The sequence below is a fragment of the Cavia porcellus genome, unplaced genomic scaffold (assembly GCF_034190915.1).
Source record: "Cavia porcellus strain 051 isolate PalLab524CR breed Dunkin Hartley unplaced genomic scaffold, mCavPor4.1 scaffold_25, whole genome shotgun sequence".
Taxonomy (NCBI): Eukaryota; Metazoa; Chordata; class Mammalia; order Rodentia; family Caviidae; genus Cavia; species Cavia porcellus.
This window is the reverse complement of record NW_026947508.1, coordinates 46,534,979-46,551,492: the sequence shown is the minus strand read 5'-3', so window position 1 is coordinate 46,551,492 and position 16,514 is coordinate 46,534,979. Positions and strand designations below refer to the sequence as shown.

The 16,514-nt window shown below is 36.5% G+C and overlaps 1 protein-coding gene across 9 annotated transcripts in view; it reads right to left on the bottom strand.

The window, feature by feature from the left end:
- Zfyve9 (zinc finger FYVE-type containing 9) overlaps positions 1-16,514 on the bottom strand; it is a 253,330-nt gene that overhangs the window by 58,736 nt on the left and 178,080 nt on the right. The window lies entirely within an intron of this gene.

Here is a 16,514-nt window from a genome sequence, read left to right as displayed (position 1 = left end):
CATTTTCTTGAATGTCAACTTTAAGCCCAATCAGAAAAACAAACTTCATATTTAGATACATAATTTCTTTGTCTTAAAATAATGTTTGTTTACAACAGAGCTTCCCGGATTCTGTTGCTCACTAGTTGCTGTCTCCATTCATCTATCACAAGATTCATAAAGGGATCAAATCCTCACACTTTCTTGGACATATCTGTCACCACTTAATTTCAGTAACTTCCTGTGCATAAACTTTGGCATGGAAGGGTGACCCTTGCTCATTTCATCTACTCCATGGGCTCAGAATGTCTTTGAACGGCCAAGAAAACCATGTTCTAAGGGAAGTTCAAAAGTCTAGAGCTGACTTATTAATCCTGAGATGCTTATACTGGATAAGCAGAAATATCACATGGGCAGTACGACAGCTAAGCCTAAAACTCCAGGGACAAGGTCAAACTGGAAGTAAATATTTGGAAGACATCAGCGCAGAGATTATATTTAAGTCCACAGGACTAGATCACAAGGAAATGAATAGAGACAAATACGGACAGTCCTTGAGTTCTCCAAAATATGTAATCAAGGGTATCAGAAAGGGGGATGCATAGAGATAGAAATCAGATTGTGCAAGAGTCCAGGACTTCTTGTGGTGCTTAATATACCAGAAGTAGCAAAAAGTTTCTGGTAGATAGGGAAGTCAGAAATGTGGTTAACATTCCAATGTCCTAAAGCCACCATTTATTCCTATCAGCCTGGGGAGAAGACAGTTTTATTCTGAGCATGCAGACTTCAGCAGGGGTCTCCTACTGCAGACAGTAGGAATACAGCAGCAGGGTGCTTCTTGGGAATCCTTTTATCTGAATTTACCATTTACCATTTATCCATTTACCTATGGTTAAATGCTGTCTTTACACATAAACTAGCAACACCAACATCACTAATCAATGGAGTAGCATTTCCCTCCTCTATTGTTCTCCAAATCACCTTTGACCAACTCCTTTATTTCCTTCAAAAAGAAAACTACCAGCTCCTTCCTCCCTGTAAGAAATGTATTCCTTGAAGGTCAAAATCAAAACATTCTTCAGATTTTAGTGCCATCTGTTTCCCTGGTACTGCAATGAACCTTTGGAGTTATGCTTCTGTAATTTCACACTCCTCTGAAGAATATATGTTGTTTTGAATTAAAATAAACCAGAATTCCCATTTTAGAATTAGCATGAGAAAAGAATTTCATGAGACAAATAGCCTAATTTCCAGCCTAAATTACACAAGACAGAAGATCATGCAATATATAATTCCATACATTCCTGCATTATGTCTCTGTCTTTGGTTTTCAGTAAGGAGTTAACAAAACTGTGTTTTCTCCATGAGACTTTGAAAAATCTTTGATTATATTCCCATGATGACATGATAAATGTATGAATATCCACTACATTGCTAGAAAAAAATTTTTTTGTACTGGGAATCGAACTCAGGACCTTGCACTTGCCAAGCAGGTGCTTGTGCCACTGAGCTAAACCCCTAGCCCTAGAACAAATATTTTTGCAGTTATATTTAAAACAATAAAGTACTTACATTTGATGTATATAATTTGATGAATTTAACACATCTGTACACATCAAAACAATACTTGCAGCAACTCCCAAAGTTTCTTTGAGCCCACGGCTTCCCTACACTCCTTCCCAAACCTAAGGTCACTAATATTTTCATCTGATGTTTTATTACTTTATATTTTGACAATATGTAAGTCTATTTTTTATTCTCCATTCCATTGATCTATTTATTGATATATAGAGACAGAGACAAAGACAGAGATAGAGATAGATGCAGGATTACAATGCTACTTGAGTACTCTACTTTTAAAACAAGTCTTAGCTTAACATCAGATAGCATCAGTCCTTCAATTATATTTTTCTTTTGTCTTTTTCCTTTTTATTGGTACTGAGGATCAAACTCACGACCGCCTGCTTTACAAGGCAGGTGCTTATGCCACTGAGCTAAATCCCCAGCCCCCTTCTGGTTTTTTTTTTTTTTTCTTTTTGTCTTTTTCCTTTTTATCATATATTCTTTTTTCAAAGCTGTTTCAGTTATTCCAGATTCTTTGTCTCCTCACATAAATTTTAGAATTGGCATCACAACTATTTTGCTCTTGTTCATTTTGCTGTCTCTCACTGCCCCAGCCACCAAGAACTGCTGCCCCTTTGCCATGTACCAAGCTGCCTTGGAACCAGCTAACTGCTCCGACAGAAGACTTACATTATCCACGTGGCACTGGTTTTAGATGCATATGCCATGTGGGGTCGCAAGGGTTTCCACGGGTACTTGAGAAGGCCTGGGAGGCCAGACAGTATACTCCCGAGAGAGCAGCATCTGAGTGTAAAGCCAAAGTTGCGGTCAAGTTCCCAGAAGTCTGGAGAAGCCAGGAACATGGACTGTCTGAGTAAAACTGCAAGGAGGGAGCAGAGCTGGCTCAAGAGAGAAACCATGGGAGTGACAACCATTGAAAATGTCACAGGGGCAGAGCCACCCAAGCTATTGGAGTTCACATCTTGCCACAGATTATCTCAGATGTGGTGCATGGAACTAGAGGACCAAATGTTTGCCCTGCTAGATTTTGGACTTGCTTTGGTCCCATTCCTGTTGGGAGCCTTGGGAATGGTTTTGTCACTGAATGCTGGAGGCATTTAACTTTCTTTGCATTTGTACAGGGGCTCACGTCTAAGAGGTCACCTTAAACCTCAGAGAAGACTTGGGGACTTGGACTTTCCAGTAATGCTGAATCTACTAGGACGTTGACAATTCTTGGAGATGGACTAAACAACTTTTGAATAAAAGGATGCGCATGAGTCTTTAGGGATTCAGGATCAGAATGTAATGGTTTATATATCTAGATGTCCTCCCAAAGCCTCATGCAGTCATGGGGGTGGGCTTTTTTGGAAGTAGCTGGATCTAGAATTTGTAACTGATTCATAGTGCAATGCTGGGACTAAGGCTGGGTGATTTTTGGATCACTCCACTGATTGGACTGGCACTGCCCTAATCCCAGCAGGCTGGGTAAAATAAAAAGCACAGAAAGAGGTTTGTTTTCTCTTTTGCTTTTGTTGTCTCCCACTGCCCCAGCCCCAAGAACTGCAGCCCCTCTGCTATGTGTCATCCAGCTTTGGAGTCAGCCAATTACAGACTGAAACCTCCACGAACTGTGAGCTAAATAAACATTTCTCTCAAAAGAAAAAAAAAAGGAATCAGCATCTCAAATTTTACAAAAAAGGCCTCCTGCTATTTTTCCTGGGAATGTACTGAAGATAAAGATCACTGTAGGAAAAGTGACATCTTAAAGCTTAGGTCTTACAATCTATTAATAGAGTATATTTTTCATTTGTGCCTTTTAAAATCTCACCTAGCAGTCTTTGGTAGTCTCTAGTATATAAGTGTTGTAATCATTTACCAATATTATCCCTAAGTATGTCCTATTGTTCATGTTATCATCTTATTTAAAAATTTCCATTTCTGGTTGCTCACTGCTAATACATCAAAATATAATTTCTTTTGACATAGTCTTACAGCTTTGCTAAAGCCAATTATTAAATCTAGAAGTCATTTTATAGATTCCTTAGGATTTCGTGCATAATTATTTTATCCATGGAATCAGGCAACCTTCTTTTTTGCTAGTCCATATTCCTCTTATTTTTCTTTTCTGGCTTTATTACATTGATTAGACATTGCATTATAATGCTGAATACAAATAAAGGTGGAAATCTTTTTGTTCTCAATCTTGAAGGGGATACAGTAAGCCTGTCATCACTCCATATGCCAATTACAGGTTTTTCATAAGTATTTTCATTAGATGTGAAGTTATTGGCTCTCTTAGGTTGCCAAGATACACACACACACCTGGAGGTAGGATTTTGTTTTTCTGCATTGAAATTTTCCTTTTTTATCCTGCTAAAGGATCCTGTGTTGTTGAGTATGAATTTATTTTCAAATATTAAACCAATCCTGAGATAAACTCGTCATGATGTATGTTATCATGTATTACTGGAGTCGATTTATTAAAAAATTAAGAATTTAGGCAACTATCTTCATGAGAAACACTGATGTGTAGTTTTCATCTTATAACTTTTTCTGGTTTTGTATAAGGCTAATCTCAAAAGAGTAGGATTCTTTCCACTTTTATTTTCTGGGTGTGGCTATATAGAAAAAGTATTATTTCTTCCTTTATTGTTTGCCATAAGTTACCAGTGAAACAATATGAACCTGGACTGTTCTTTATGGGAAGGTTTTAGATAATACATTCATTTAGATGTAGGTATATTCAGGTTATCTGTTTCTTGAAAGAGATGTGAAACTTCAATGTTCAAAGAGTTTGTCTATTTGCTGTAAGCTGAGCACATACTGAGTGTACAAAGACGTCCATTATGTAACTTTACTGTCCTCTCATCATTACTAGGTTCTGTGATGAAGGTACCCTCTCATACACCATAAAGACAATTTGTGTATCTCTACCTAATGAATCAGGATAGAGGCTTTTAAATTTTATTGTTTCAAAGAACCAGCTTTTCATTTTATTTTCTGTATTGTTTTACTAACTTCCAGTTTAAACATTCCTGGTTTTATCCTTACTTCCTTCATTGTTTTCTTTTCTTGTGTTTCTCCTGCCCTTTTTCTAATTCTGGAAGGTAGATCTGGGCACTGATTGGAGACGTCTTGTTTTCTAAGATGAAGGTTTAATGCTGTAAATTTGTCTAACCACTGTTTTAGTTGTATTCTATATCTTTTCATATTTAATGTTTTTACTTTGCTAAGTCCAAAACATTTTGGTGCTAGAGGTGCACCTCAGTTGTGGAAGGCTTGTCTAGCATGTGTGAAAACTAAGGTTCGCTCCCTAGCACCACAAAAACAAAACAAAGCAAAACTTCAGGGTCTTTAGCCCATGGCGTATTTTTTAAAATTTATTTCAAATGGGAAAAAATAACAATAAAACAGTTTCAAAACAGGTTAGTAAGAGAGTTACAATAGATAATTTATCCCATACTAGTGTCTTCATACTAGCCGTTCAGAGTATAAGATATAGGAATGATACCTTATCCAAACAACATTAGCACAGACCTTTCTTTTCAGCAAAGAAAACTAGCTGAACAGCTACTGTAACTATCTTGTGTATAAATATATTTTTTTCTTTTTCTCTTCCTTCCTTTCCTCTTTGCTGCCACCATAGTTGATCTTTTCTTTTGAACAGTTCTTCCCAATTCAAAATATCTATTGCACATTTTGGACCTTATTTACTCATTCAGTTTCTCACACTAGTGAGACATTACAATGTTTATTTCATTTATTTCACTTATGAATATGGTCTCAAGTTATATCCATTTACCTAAAAAAAGTCCAATTTATCCTTCTTTATGGCTGAGTAGTCCTCCATTTTACAAAAATACCACATCTTTTTTATCCATTACTCAGTGGATGAGCATTCAGGTTGTTTCCAAGATCTAGCTATTACAAACTGTGCCGTTAAAATTTGGGTACCATATGATGTTTTTAATTCTTCTAGGAAGATACTCAGCAAGGAAACAGCTGCATTGAACAGGGCCTCCAATCCTAGTTTTTTGAGGAATCTCCACACTGGGTGTTCATAGTAGTTGTACCAGTCTGCATTCCCACTAACAGTAGGGAAGGGTTCTTTTTTTTTCATAACCTCTCTGACATTTGTTATTTGTTGACTTCCTGATGGTAGTCATTCTTTCTTGGGTGAGGTAGAATCTCAGTGTTATTTTAATTTGCATCTTTTGAATGATCAGTGATGTTGAACATTGTTTCACATGTTTATTTGATGCTTGTATTTCTTCATCTAAGAAGTTTGTATTCATCTCAGATATTCATTTTTGGATTGTGTCTTTAAATTTGGGAGGTGTGATTTTTTGAATCCTTTATTATGTTCTAAATAGAAGTCCTCTGAGCAACAAATGGTTACAATTTTTTCACACTGTGAATTGCCTTTTTCTTGATTTTTCTTTTCATAAATGAGCTAAGATTCTATTTGTTGATTCCTGGTAATATTTCTCTTCCAATCTGGGTTTTATTCATGAAGTCTCTGCCTATCCCTGTGTCTTTGAGTTTCTATCCATTTTCTCTCCCAGTAAATTATTTCTGTATTAGTATTTAGATCCTTGAACCATTCTGACTTTAGTTTAGTGCACAGTGATAGATCTAGTTTTAGTCTTTGACATATGGAAAGCCAGTTTTTCCAGCAATGTTTATTAAAGAGACTACCTTTCTTCCAGTGAACATGTTTGGCTCTTTTGTCAAAGATAAGGTAACTCCGTGTATTTGGGGTTGCATCTGAATCTTCTATTATGCTTGAATGATCTTCAGGCCTGTTTTTGGCAATACCATACTGATTTTATCACAGCAGCTTTGTAGCATATCAGGCCTGGGACTGTGATGCAACCTGACTTGCTTTTGTTGCCCAGAACTGCTTTTGCTATTTTTGCTCTTCTGGTTCCTAATAAATTTTAGGAGTGTTTTCTCTAGATCTGTAAGGTATGCTAATAGTATTCTGATTGGGATTGCATTAAATCTATATAGTAGTTTTCAGAGTATGGCCATTTTCACTATGTTGGTTCTTCCTATCCAAGAGCAAAGAATATCTTTCCATTTTCTGACATTCTCTTCCACCTCCTTTTTTAGGGTACTGTAATTTTCACTGTACAGATCTTCTACATTTTTTGTTAGACTGATTCCTAAGTATTTCATTTTTTAGATGCTATTGTGAAGGGTGTGCTCTCCCTAATTTCTCTGAGTTTGTTGCTTGTGTACAGGAATGCTACTGATTTGAGTACTGATTTTGTATCACATTACACTGATGAATTTAGATATTAAATTTACAAGATTTTTAGGGTCTAATATGTAGAGCATCATGTCATCTGCAAATAATAATTTAACTTTTTCCTTTCCTATTCTTATTCCTTTTTTTTCCTTGTCTAATGGTTCTGGCTGTTTCCAGAATGATACTAAATAGGAGTGGTTATAATGGACATTTTTGTGTTGGTCTTGACTTAAGAGTGAAAGCTTTCAGTTTTTGACCACTTAGTATATTGTCAGCTGTTGGTTTGTCATGGATGACTTTTATAAAATTGAGATAAAGACAATCTATTCCAATTTTCTGTAGGGTTTTTATTATGAATATGTATTGGACTTTGTCAAATTTTTTTGCATTTATTGAAATGATCATATGATTTGTATCCTTGCCTCTATTACTATTGTGTATTACATGTATTTAGCTTCGTATGTTGAACCATCCCTGCATCCATGGAATGCATCCTACTTGGTCATGATGTATAATATTCTTGATGATTTGCTGCATTGTTTGTCAGTATCTTATTAAGGATTTTTTCATCTATGTTCATTAGGAGACTGATCTGTAATTTTCTTTTTTGGTTGCGTTCTTCTCTGGTTTTGGAGTTAGGGTAATACTTGCTTCCAGGAATGATTTTGGAAGTACTGCTTTCCTTTTAATTGCTTTAAAGAGTTTCAGCATTAGTGGGCAGCATCAGTTCTCTAAATTTCTTATACAGTTCAACAATGAATCCATCTGTGGCCCATGGAATGTTGAAAAATATGCATTTTGTGTCCAAATATTTCAGAATTTCTGGACATTATTCTGGTATAGATTTCAAATTTTATTGTGGTCACAGACCATATTTGTATGATTTCTATCATTTAAGACATACAGTATTGAGATTTCCTTTGGATCATATAGTCTATTTTGTAATTCTGCATTTCATTAGGAAAATGTGTATTCTATAATGCTGTGGTAAGCACTATTCTATAAAAGTCAATTAAGTCAAAACTCATTGATAATGTTGTTCAAGTTTTCTATATCCTTGCTGACTTTCTTTCTTTCTTTTTTTTTTTTTTTTTTTTTTTTTTTGGTCTTTTTCATTTTTATCAATACTGGGGATCGAACTCACGACTGCCTGCTTGCAAGGCAGGTGCTTATGCCGCTGAGCTAAATCCCCAGCCCCTTCCTTGCTGACTTTCTATGTCTAGCAAGTACTGAGACAGTTACATATTAAAATCTCCAAATACAATTGTAGATTTAGCCAGTTATGCTTATAGTTCTACTAGTTTTTATATCATGCACTTTGAAATTGTTAATAGACATATGACTGGCATTGTTCTAATTTAATTATGAAATGTTCCACTCTATCCCTCATAATAATGCTCATTCTAAAATACACTGGCATATTAAGTCATATTAAGTCATATACAGTCATTCCTGCTTTCTTTTCATTTTTACAGTACTGGGGATGGAACCCAGGGCTTTTGCACTAGGCTATCTTCTAACTATTTAAAAAAAAATTTTTTTTAAATTCTAAGGCAGGGTTTCACTAAGTTGCTAAGTTGCCTAGTCTTGGCTCAACTTTGGAATTCTTTTTTTTTTTTTTAATTTTTTTTCTTTTTTGTATTTTTACCGGTACCAGGGATCGAACTCACGACCACACGTTTGCAAGGCAGGTGCTTATGCCGCTGAGCTAAATCCCCAGCCCCAACTTTGGAATTCTTGTACCTTAATCTCCCAGACTGCTGGGATTAACACACTCAGCTACCAGCTTCCTTTTGATCAGTGCCACTGTGACAGATCATATTTTCCCCACTCATTTGTTTCCTTATGTTTCCAATGGTTTTCTTATATACAATATAGAAAATATTGCTTGTTTATTCCACTTGATGATCTCTGCATTTAGGTGAATGTGTTTGGACCATTTACACTTGAATGATTACTGATTATTGACTGAATTTAAGACTACCATCTTGTTATGTCTCTATTTATGTGATGCTGGTGATAAAACCTAGAACCTCATACATGTGAAGCCAAGCATTTGATCTCCGAGTTAAACACTCTGGCCCTTTATCTACTTTTTATTGGTTCCATCTCTTTATTCCTTTTCTAATACTCTTTTATGATTCCAATTTATCTTCTTTGTTGAATTATTAGCTATACATACTCATATTTTGTTTTTTTTGGCAGATGTAATATTTTCAAGTATATTATATCACATCACAAGTCATATACTTTCCCCTTCTTTTGGTCATTGTTTTTTTTTTTAAATCCAACAATGATAAGGTTTAGTGATATTAAAATTTTAAAATAAAGTAATATTAAAATACATAAAAGCCCATGTATCAAAGAAGATAAATTAACAAACAAAACAAAACAAAACAAAACACAAAATCAGAAAATAGAAAGCACACCCAATCCAAATGGGATACTGATTTTCCAAGCACCAGGAAAGAAAACTCATGCGAAACAAAGCAAAAAAGAAGAACAAATTAAACATGGTATGATCCAGGGTGGTGGATTTTTATAAAACCAGTTTCATGAAAGGTAAATGAACTTCTGTGTAAGTAGTGTCTTAGTTTGGGCAGCTGTACCAGCAATGTCATAGACTCGGAGAGGAGATGCCTGAGCTCAGGCAACCAGCATGGCTGATGGTTAGCAAGAGCTTTTCCGGTTACTGCAGAGATGGCTACTTCCTTTATCCTGGCACAAGGTGGAAGAAGGCTGGAGAGAATGCACTCTCTTCTCATTAGGGTGTTAATGTGCTCATGTAGATTCCATTCTTTATCTCACTATCTTCTAAATACCCTACTTCCTCAGCCAGGTGACACATTACACATCTGTAATCCCAGCTAAAGTGAAGAAGGAGGATGAAACGCTCAAGGGCAACCTGGGCAATTTAAAGAGACCCTCCAGGTCTAGGATGCACTCAGTAGTAGAGCACTTGCCTAGCCCTGGATCTCATCCCCAGTACAGAAAGAAAACGATGGTCCCACTTCCATGCCTTGATCTTTGTTCTACTGTCCTGCAGTTTGTATCTACATATGCTCTAAATCCCACAATAGATTATTTAATATATGTTCTAAATAGTTAATTATCTTTAAAGAGATTTTGTATTTACCTACACTTCAGCATTATTATTACTTTTTATTCCTTTATGTAGATACAAACTCCTACCATTTGGTACTGTCCAATAATGATTTAACATTTCTTTTTATTAATTTTAAAATTTATTTTGTGGTTTTGTTGTTGTTGTTGTTGTTTTTTCTTTTTCTTTCTTTTTTTTTTTTTTTTTTTTTTTTTTTGAGGCAGGGCTCACTACATAGTACAAGCTGGCTTAAATCTGCTTATGTAGCCCAGGTTGGCCTTGAACTCATGGTTATCCTCCTGCCTCAGCTTCCTAAATGCTGGGATAGTCTAAAATATAGATTGGCAGGTTATTTTTTAAATAACAATTTTGCCACACTATCTTTGGCTTGCACTGTTTTTAGAAGTCAGTTGTCCTTTATTTGTTCCTCAGTATGTGAGGTGTCTTTTTTCCTTTGTAGCTGCTTTTAAGGTTCTTCCCCTGGACCCCACCTTAAGCAATTTGAGTATGTTGATTATAATGCTTCTTAATTTATTTCTCATCTTGTCTCTTGCAGTTGGGGTCCACTGAAATTCCTGGATCTATGGTTCTCATCAAATTTGGAAATTTTTCAATCGTCGTTTTTTGAATATTTTTTGTCTACTACCTCTCCTCTCCTTTAGGAACTTCAGTTACAGAATTAGGCTGCCTGCAGTTTCTCTCAGCTCATTATTGGACTTAATTTTTCAGTGTTTTCTCTTTATGTTTCACTTTGTGTAACTTTTATTCCTATATTTTCAAGTTCACTAATTGAATCCTTTAACACTATTGAATCTTCTCTTCAGCTCATCCAGTATCTTTTTCTTCCTGTTGTCATCTCTAATTCTTGGAAGTTTGATTTGGGTCTTTTTCCATTTTTCTTCTCCTTCTGTCTGTACTTGAACCCAGGGCTTTACATATGTTAGGCAAGCACTTTACTGTTGAACCTCAGGTCTTCTGTATCTCTCTTTACCAGGCTCATTCTTCTGCCCATTTGAAGTTTTCTTTTCAGAAAGTCAGGTTGGATCACATCAGCCTGAATTTACGGTTAATCTGAATCATTAGGAATAATTCACTCCCCACTAAAGAAGCTTTTACAGGATACCTTTTTACTCTGGCTGGTTAGAATTCAGGCTATCCCTGACCCGTGAGAATCGCTCCACTTGTTTCTTTACAGTGCTTTCTGCACACACTAGTAAATTATAAGCTGAGGACTCAACAAAAATCCTTCGTAGGTCCACCTGAGTTATTTTATTTCTGATAATCCTCCTTTGTATCCATTCTGGACTCATTACACTGTATTCACCACTCAGTGAAACCTCTAGACCTTTGGTTTCTGTTACATGGCTAAAAACTGCAGGCTGCAAATTAAGGTAAACACTGCACTGGCCTTCTCTGCCTTATTACCCACTGTTACTGTTTGTTTGTTTGTATTTTATCTTGATGTTTAGTTATTTAAGGGAGTCTGGTGTCTTAGTTGTGTAAGGACTGATGTACCAAAGTATCAAAACCCGAGTGGCTTAGATAGCGCATGCATGCATGCATACAGTTCTGGGGGAAATAAGTCCAAAATTAAGTACAAAATCAAAGTCAGCAGAGATAGTTTCATTTGGGGCTAAATGGGAAAGATTCCTTCCAAGTTCTTCTGCGGCTTAAAAATGGCATCTTCTCCCTATGTCTCTTCACATGTGCCTATATCCATCTGTATTTTCTTCTCACAGTAATCGGTCATGGTGGATTAGGGCCTACCTTAATGATTTCATTTAAACTCTGTTACCTTAATAAGGACTCTATATTTGAGGTCCTGGGTGTTAGAACCTTTGACATAAATTTTGGAAGGACACAATACAACCTGTAAGTATTAGTGTCTTCTCATCCCAGTTTGTTCAAAAGTGAAAACTGGTAAGTATTTGCACAGAAAAACAGTAAGCAACTGATAGCCGACTGTAACTTTTAATTTTTAGGCAGAGTTTTGTTATGTAGTTCAGACTGGCCTTGAACTTAGTTTGAGGTAGTCTTGCTAAGTGACTACATTGCCTAGGCTGGTTCGAATTGGAGATCCTCCTGCCTCAGCATTCCACAGAGCTGGGACTGCAGGAAGCTCCACCATATCCAAATCCACTCTGCTTGGAGATGCAGAGGCCAGATATGGAGGGACCTGGGGCAAAGACTCTCCAGGGCTGTTGGCAGGGAGCAAGGGAGAGCACCTGGCCTTGAACTTACTATGTAGCCTACACTGGCCTCAAACTCACAAGAATCCTTTTGCCTCAGCCTTCTGAGTTCTGAGATTACAGGCACATGCCACTATGCCTGGCCAGTCATAACTTTGGACTTCTTTGAGCACAAGCACTCCTGTAACAGAGCTTGTCCCCTCCTGACACCTTGGAATTTCTGCCAGTGAAGCTCTTACAAGACATACTGGTTGAGACAGGCATGGTGAGAAACATCTATAATCCCAGAAATCAGGATGCTGACGCAGAAAGACTGCTACTAGTTCGAGGCCAGCCGAGGCTGCATAGTGAGTTCAACGCCAGTCCAAACTAGGTAGTGAGGCACTGCATCTCAAAAAAGGACATAATGGCTCATACCAAGAATAAGGCTCTTAAATCACGACTATTCCTGCAGCTGTTGAATGTGAATCTTGTCTCTTTGCGTTGAAGTAATCATCTAAGGAGCTGGACAAGGTCTAAAAAGATGCTCCCAACTGGTTATACCATCGGATACATGGAAGCCCTTGAAGCCATACATCTGCCATTGTACTGCTAGCAACTATGGTGCACGTTCTGTAGCTTTGAGAACTCTGGAGCCAAGAACGACTTATAAACTTTGGTGAGTCTGAGTGTGTATAGAGTCCAGGCAGATAATTCATCCTTCCTTTATTGTCTTCTATTCTTCCTATTAAATACCCACAGCTGACTTCAATGTTTTCTTTTGAGAACGATTTCTAGACACTTCACTGATCTGGCTGCTTTCCTATAAATTAATTTTGGCGCCTGTACTCTGTAAAGGATTTACTTATAATGAGAAGCCAGGAAACTACATAAGTTTATAGCACAAGTTCAACGAAAGTTAACCAAACGAATAATAAACCTGAATATTATAAAGACAACAAGAACAATATACCTTCATGAACAACTATATATACTAGGCATCCCACTAGGTGCTTGATTTAAGTATCACAACAATCTTGTGAGAAGGACATATCCATTTTCCAGAAGAGAGATTAAGAGGAGAAGTTAATACATTAAGGTGATTAGCCAGCAATGAAATGCTAGTCCATAGTATATTTGATTCCAAAGTCTGATTTTTCACTAAATTTTATCATTTTTCTGATATTAACAAACATATTAAAAAACAGTAAAGAGTGAGGGGTACAACTCTGCAGTAAAGTGAGCACTTAGCAAGTATAAGGCCATGGATTCAACCTCTAGTACCAAGACAACAAAAACAAAAATAAGTCCTATATCAGAAAATGCCACACCAGTAATTCCAGTTTTACTGTATCTAGTTATTGGTTTGTTTGCTTACTTATTTAACAGTACTGGTAATTAAACCCAGGACCTTCACACTGAGCAAGAAAATGCCACATATATAATTCTATTTTGCAACAGTTTTACCACTCCATAGACCTTCAATTTAAAAAAAAATTTACTCATTCATTCATTTATAGCACTGATGGCTGAACCTTGCACCTTCACAATGAGCTACACTCCCATCTATTTTTTCATTCTTTGAGACAAGAACTTGCTACATTATCTAGGTTGGGCTTGAACTTGTGATCCTCTTCGTCAGCCTCTCAGAGTTCTGAGATTATAAGTGGTCATCACCACAACCAGCTGACTTCCATATTTAAATAGACATACTGGCTAGACAATAATTTGGCTATGCTGAACTTAATTAACAGAATCATATTGAAAGCTTTTTTCAATGAGCTTGGAAAATTCTAATAGTCCCAGTGTACTTGAAAAGAAAGTGTTATAAATACTTTAACTCATTAGCCCAAAAACAGATTGATAAGTGTTAAATTAATGTCTACATTCTATGGGTTTAGAGTAAGGACACTAGAATCAGACTGTCTGGTTTGAGTCTAGCTCTGAACTTTCCTAGCTATATTAGCATAGGCAAGTTAGTTTAAGTTCTCTGAGTCATAATTTCTTCCATATATATTCCATTAAGTTAATGTTAAGATATTTACATGCTCAGAATCATGCTTTGGAATTCTCCAAGTGTTGATTAATACAATGATGAAAATAATTGCACTCTAAGAACATAGTATGGCTACCTAAACTATCAGGGATCTTTAATGGCCTTGAGAAAGAAGCTTAAGGGTTTTATATGCAATGTTATTTCATTTATTAAAATCTCCATGCTCTAGAAGTACTATCTTCTTCTAGTTTTCTAATCTTAAAGTCTTTCCTTTCTAGTCCCCTTACCCACATTTTCCATGTAGCCACCATAAACTCAAGTGTTCAAATACTGCCTTCACTAAAGTCATTTTTCTGCTTAAGAAACTATAAAACTGTTGTAGCTTGGCATAACTGATGCCATCTTGAGCTCTGCACTTACCTAGTGTCCTATATTTGAACCAGAAAAATGGAAAAATAACTCAGGGTATAAGTTCTATGAGAAAAGCAGAATGAGTGTACTCATAAGAGAAAAATTAACCTGTTAACAAAAGAAGCAGGATATAGGTGTCAACCAAAATTAATGTAAGATTCTAGCTAAACTGTTTCCAACAGGATGGCTTGTTGTGGTTCTCTGTTTAAAAGCTTTGTAATTTTCCAATTCGCAGCCACTCACTCTGACTTTGAAATGGGTCCACTCAAGTAGTCATTGAGCTCAGCTAATTTAATTCCAAATTTATCAGTTTGGCTGCTTGGATTCCTATACTGTTTACGAATCTACTGCAAAAACCCCTTTACAAGATTTTACTAACAAAAGTATTTCAGGGTTTCTTGTTGGGGACCACAAATTCACAATGGCTAATTTTGCATATTTCCCTTTGAGATAAAAGGAAGGACTAGATTATCGGTACCACCCATCTGAGATTTCCCATTGACTCCTCTAAATACAAGATCATTTGCATCTTCTTGAGTCATCTCAGGATTATATTTCAGGACAAGATACTTTTAAGCATAAGATTATCTACACCCTCTTGAGTCTGAATCTTCTGATGAATTATAATCCTTTACTAGCCCCACCTATTACTAACAAATAGTGGCTGCTTTGGGAGTGGTGGTGTCCGATCCAGAGACACTGACTTCCCAGCCATTGACAGACCACTATTCTTGTCTCTCTTTTTTGCTTTTCTTGTCGTATTTTTAAGGCAGACAATCAGGACTCTTGGCCAAGTTCCTTATCAGGACTCTTGGCCGGTTTACCAATAGTTTCTCTCCTTCTGGTGTTTTTCTTCTAAATGATAAAATATTTTTCCTAATGTTACCACACCAACTCATTAGTTCTTTTAAGTTAAATCTATCTGATATGTCAGACTGTCTGTTTTGGGATGAATACATCCAACTGCGCCCCATGAAAAAACTCTGTCACTCTTAAAGCTGAGACCTAAAAAGAAAATGATTGGGATTAGGCAGGTGAAGAGATCAATCTGTGTCAATAAGGAAGAAGCTTGTGCCAAAGCCATGAAGCAAAAGCAAGGCAAGAATAAGGAAGACTATGGGTATAAGTGAAGAAAAATAATGAGAGGAAAGGTAGACCACTGTACAGTAGTGGTTAAGAGAAACAACGTACAGATGCTCCTCAAATTATGAGCAAGTTACATCACATAAACCAGCTATGAGCTGAAAATAGTAAATCAAAAATGCAGTTCAGCCAGACATGGTGGTACACACCTATAATTCCAGCACTCTGGGAGACTGAAGTAGGAAGATCACAAGTTTGAGGCCAGCTTAGGCAACTTAGTTATGTAGCAAGATTCTATCACAAAATAAAAATTTTAAAAAGGGTTGGAGATGTAGTTCAGTACGCAGGCCCTGGGTTCAATCCTCAGTACTGAAAAAGAAAGCACTTACATGTAATATACCTAAACTACTGAGTATCAATGGTTAGCCACACCCACTTGAATGTGCTCAGCATTGCTCATAACCATCTAGTATAAAGTCTGCTTTGCACTAAAGTGTTAAATATCTTGTATCTGAATTATATGCACCGAGAAATGCTGCCCAAACAGAACACTCCAGAGAGAGATGATTACTGTCCTGATCACACAGCTAAATGGGAGCTTCCATGCACTGCCAGTGCCTGCCATCCAGTACACATACTGCAGACGATTAGCCCTGGAAAAGTGCAAAATTCGAATACAGGTCCTACCAGATACGCATCACTTTTGTACCACCATAAAGTTACAAAAATTTTAAATTAAACTATCACAAGCCAGAGACTGTAAGAAAACTTTTTCAATTACAAAGTAAAATGTAATTTTTAACACACAACACAATTCAACTGCCAAGCTTGTGAACAATAAACATATTAAGATGAAATAAAAATTGCATTGAAAGGGAAATCAATGTGCTAAATCAGGTAAGAAAATTAAAATTAATCAGTAAAAGTCACAGCAAAGGAAGTCCAATAAATGAA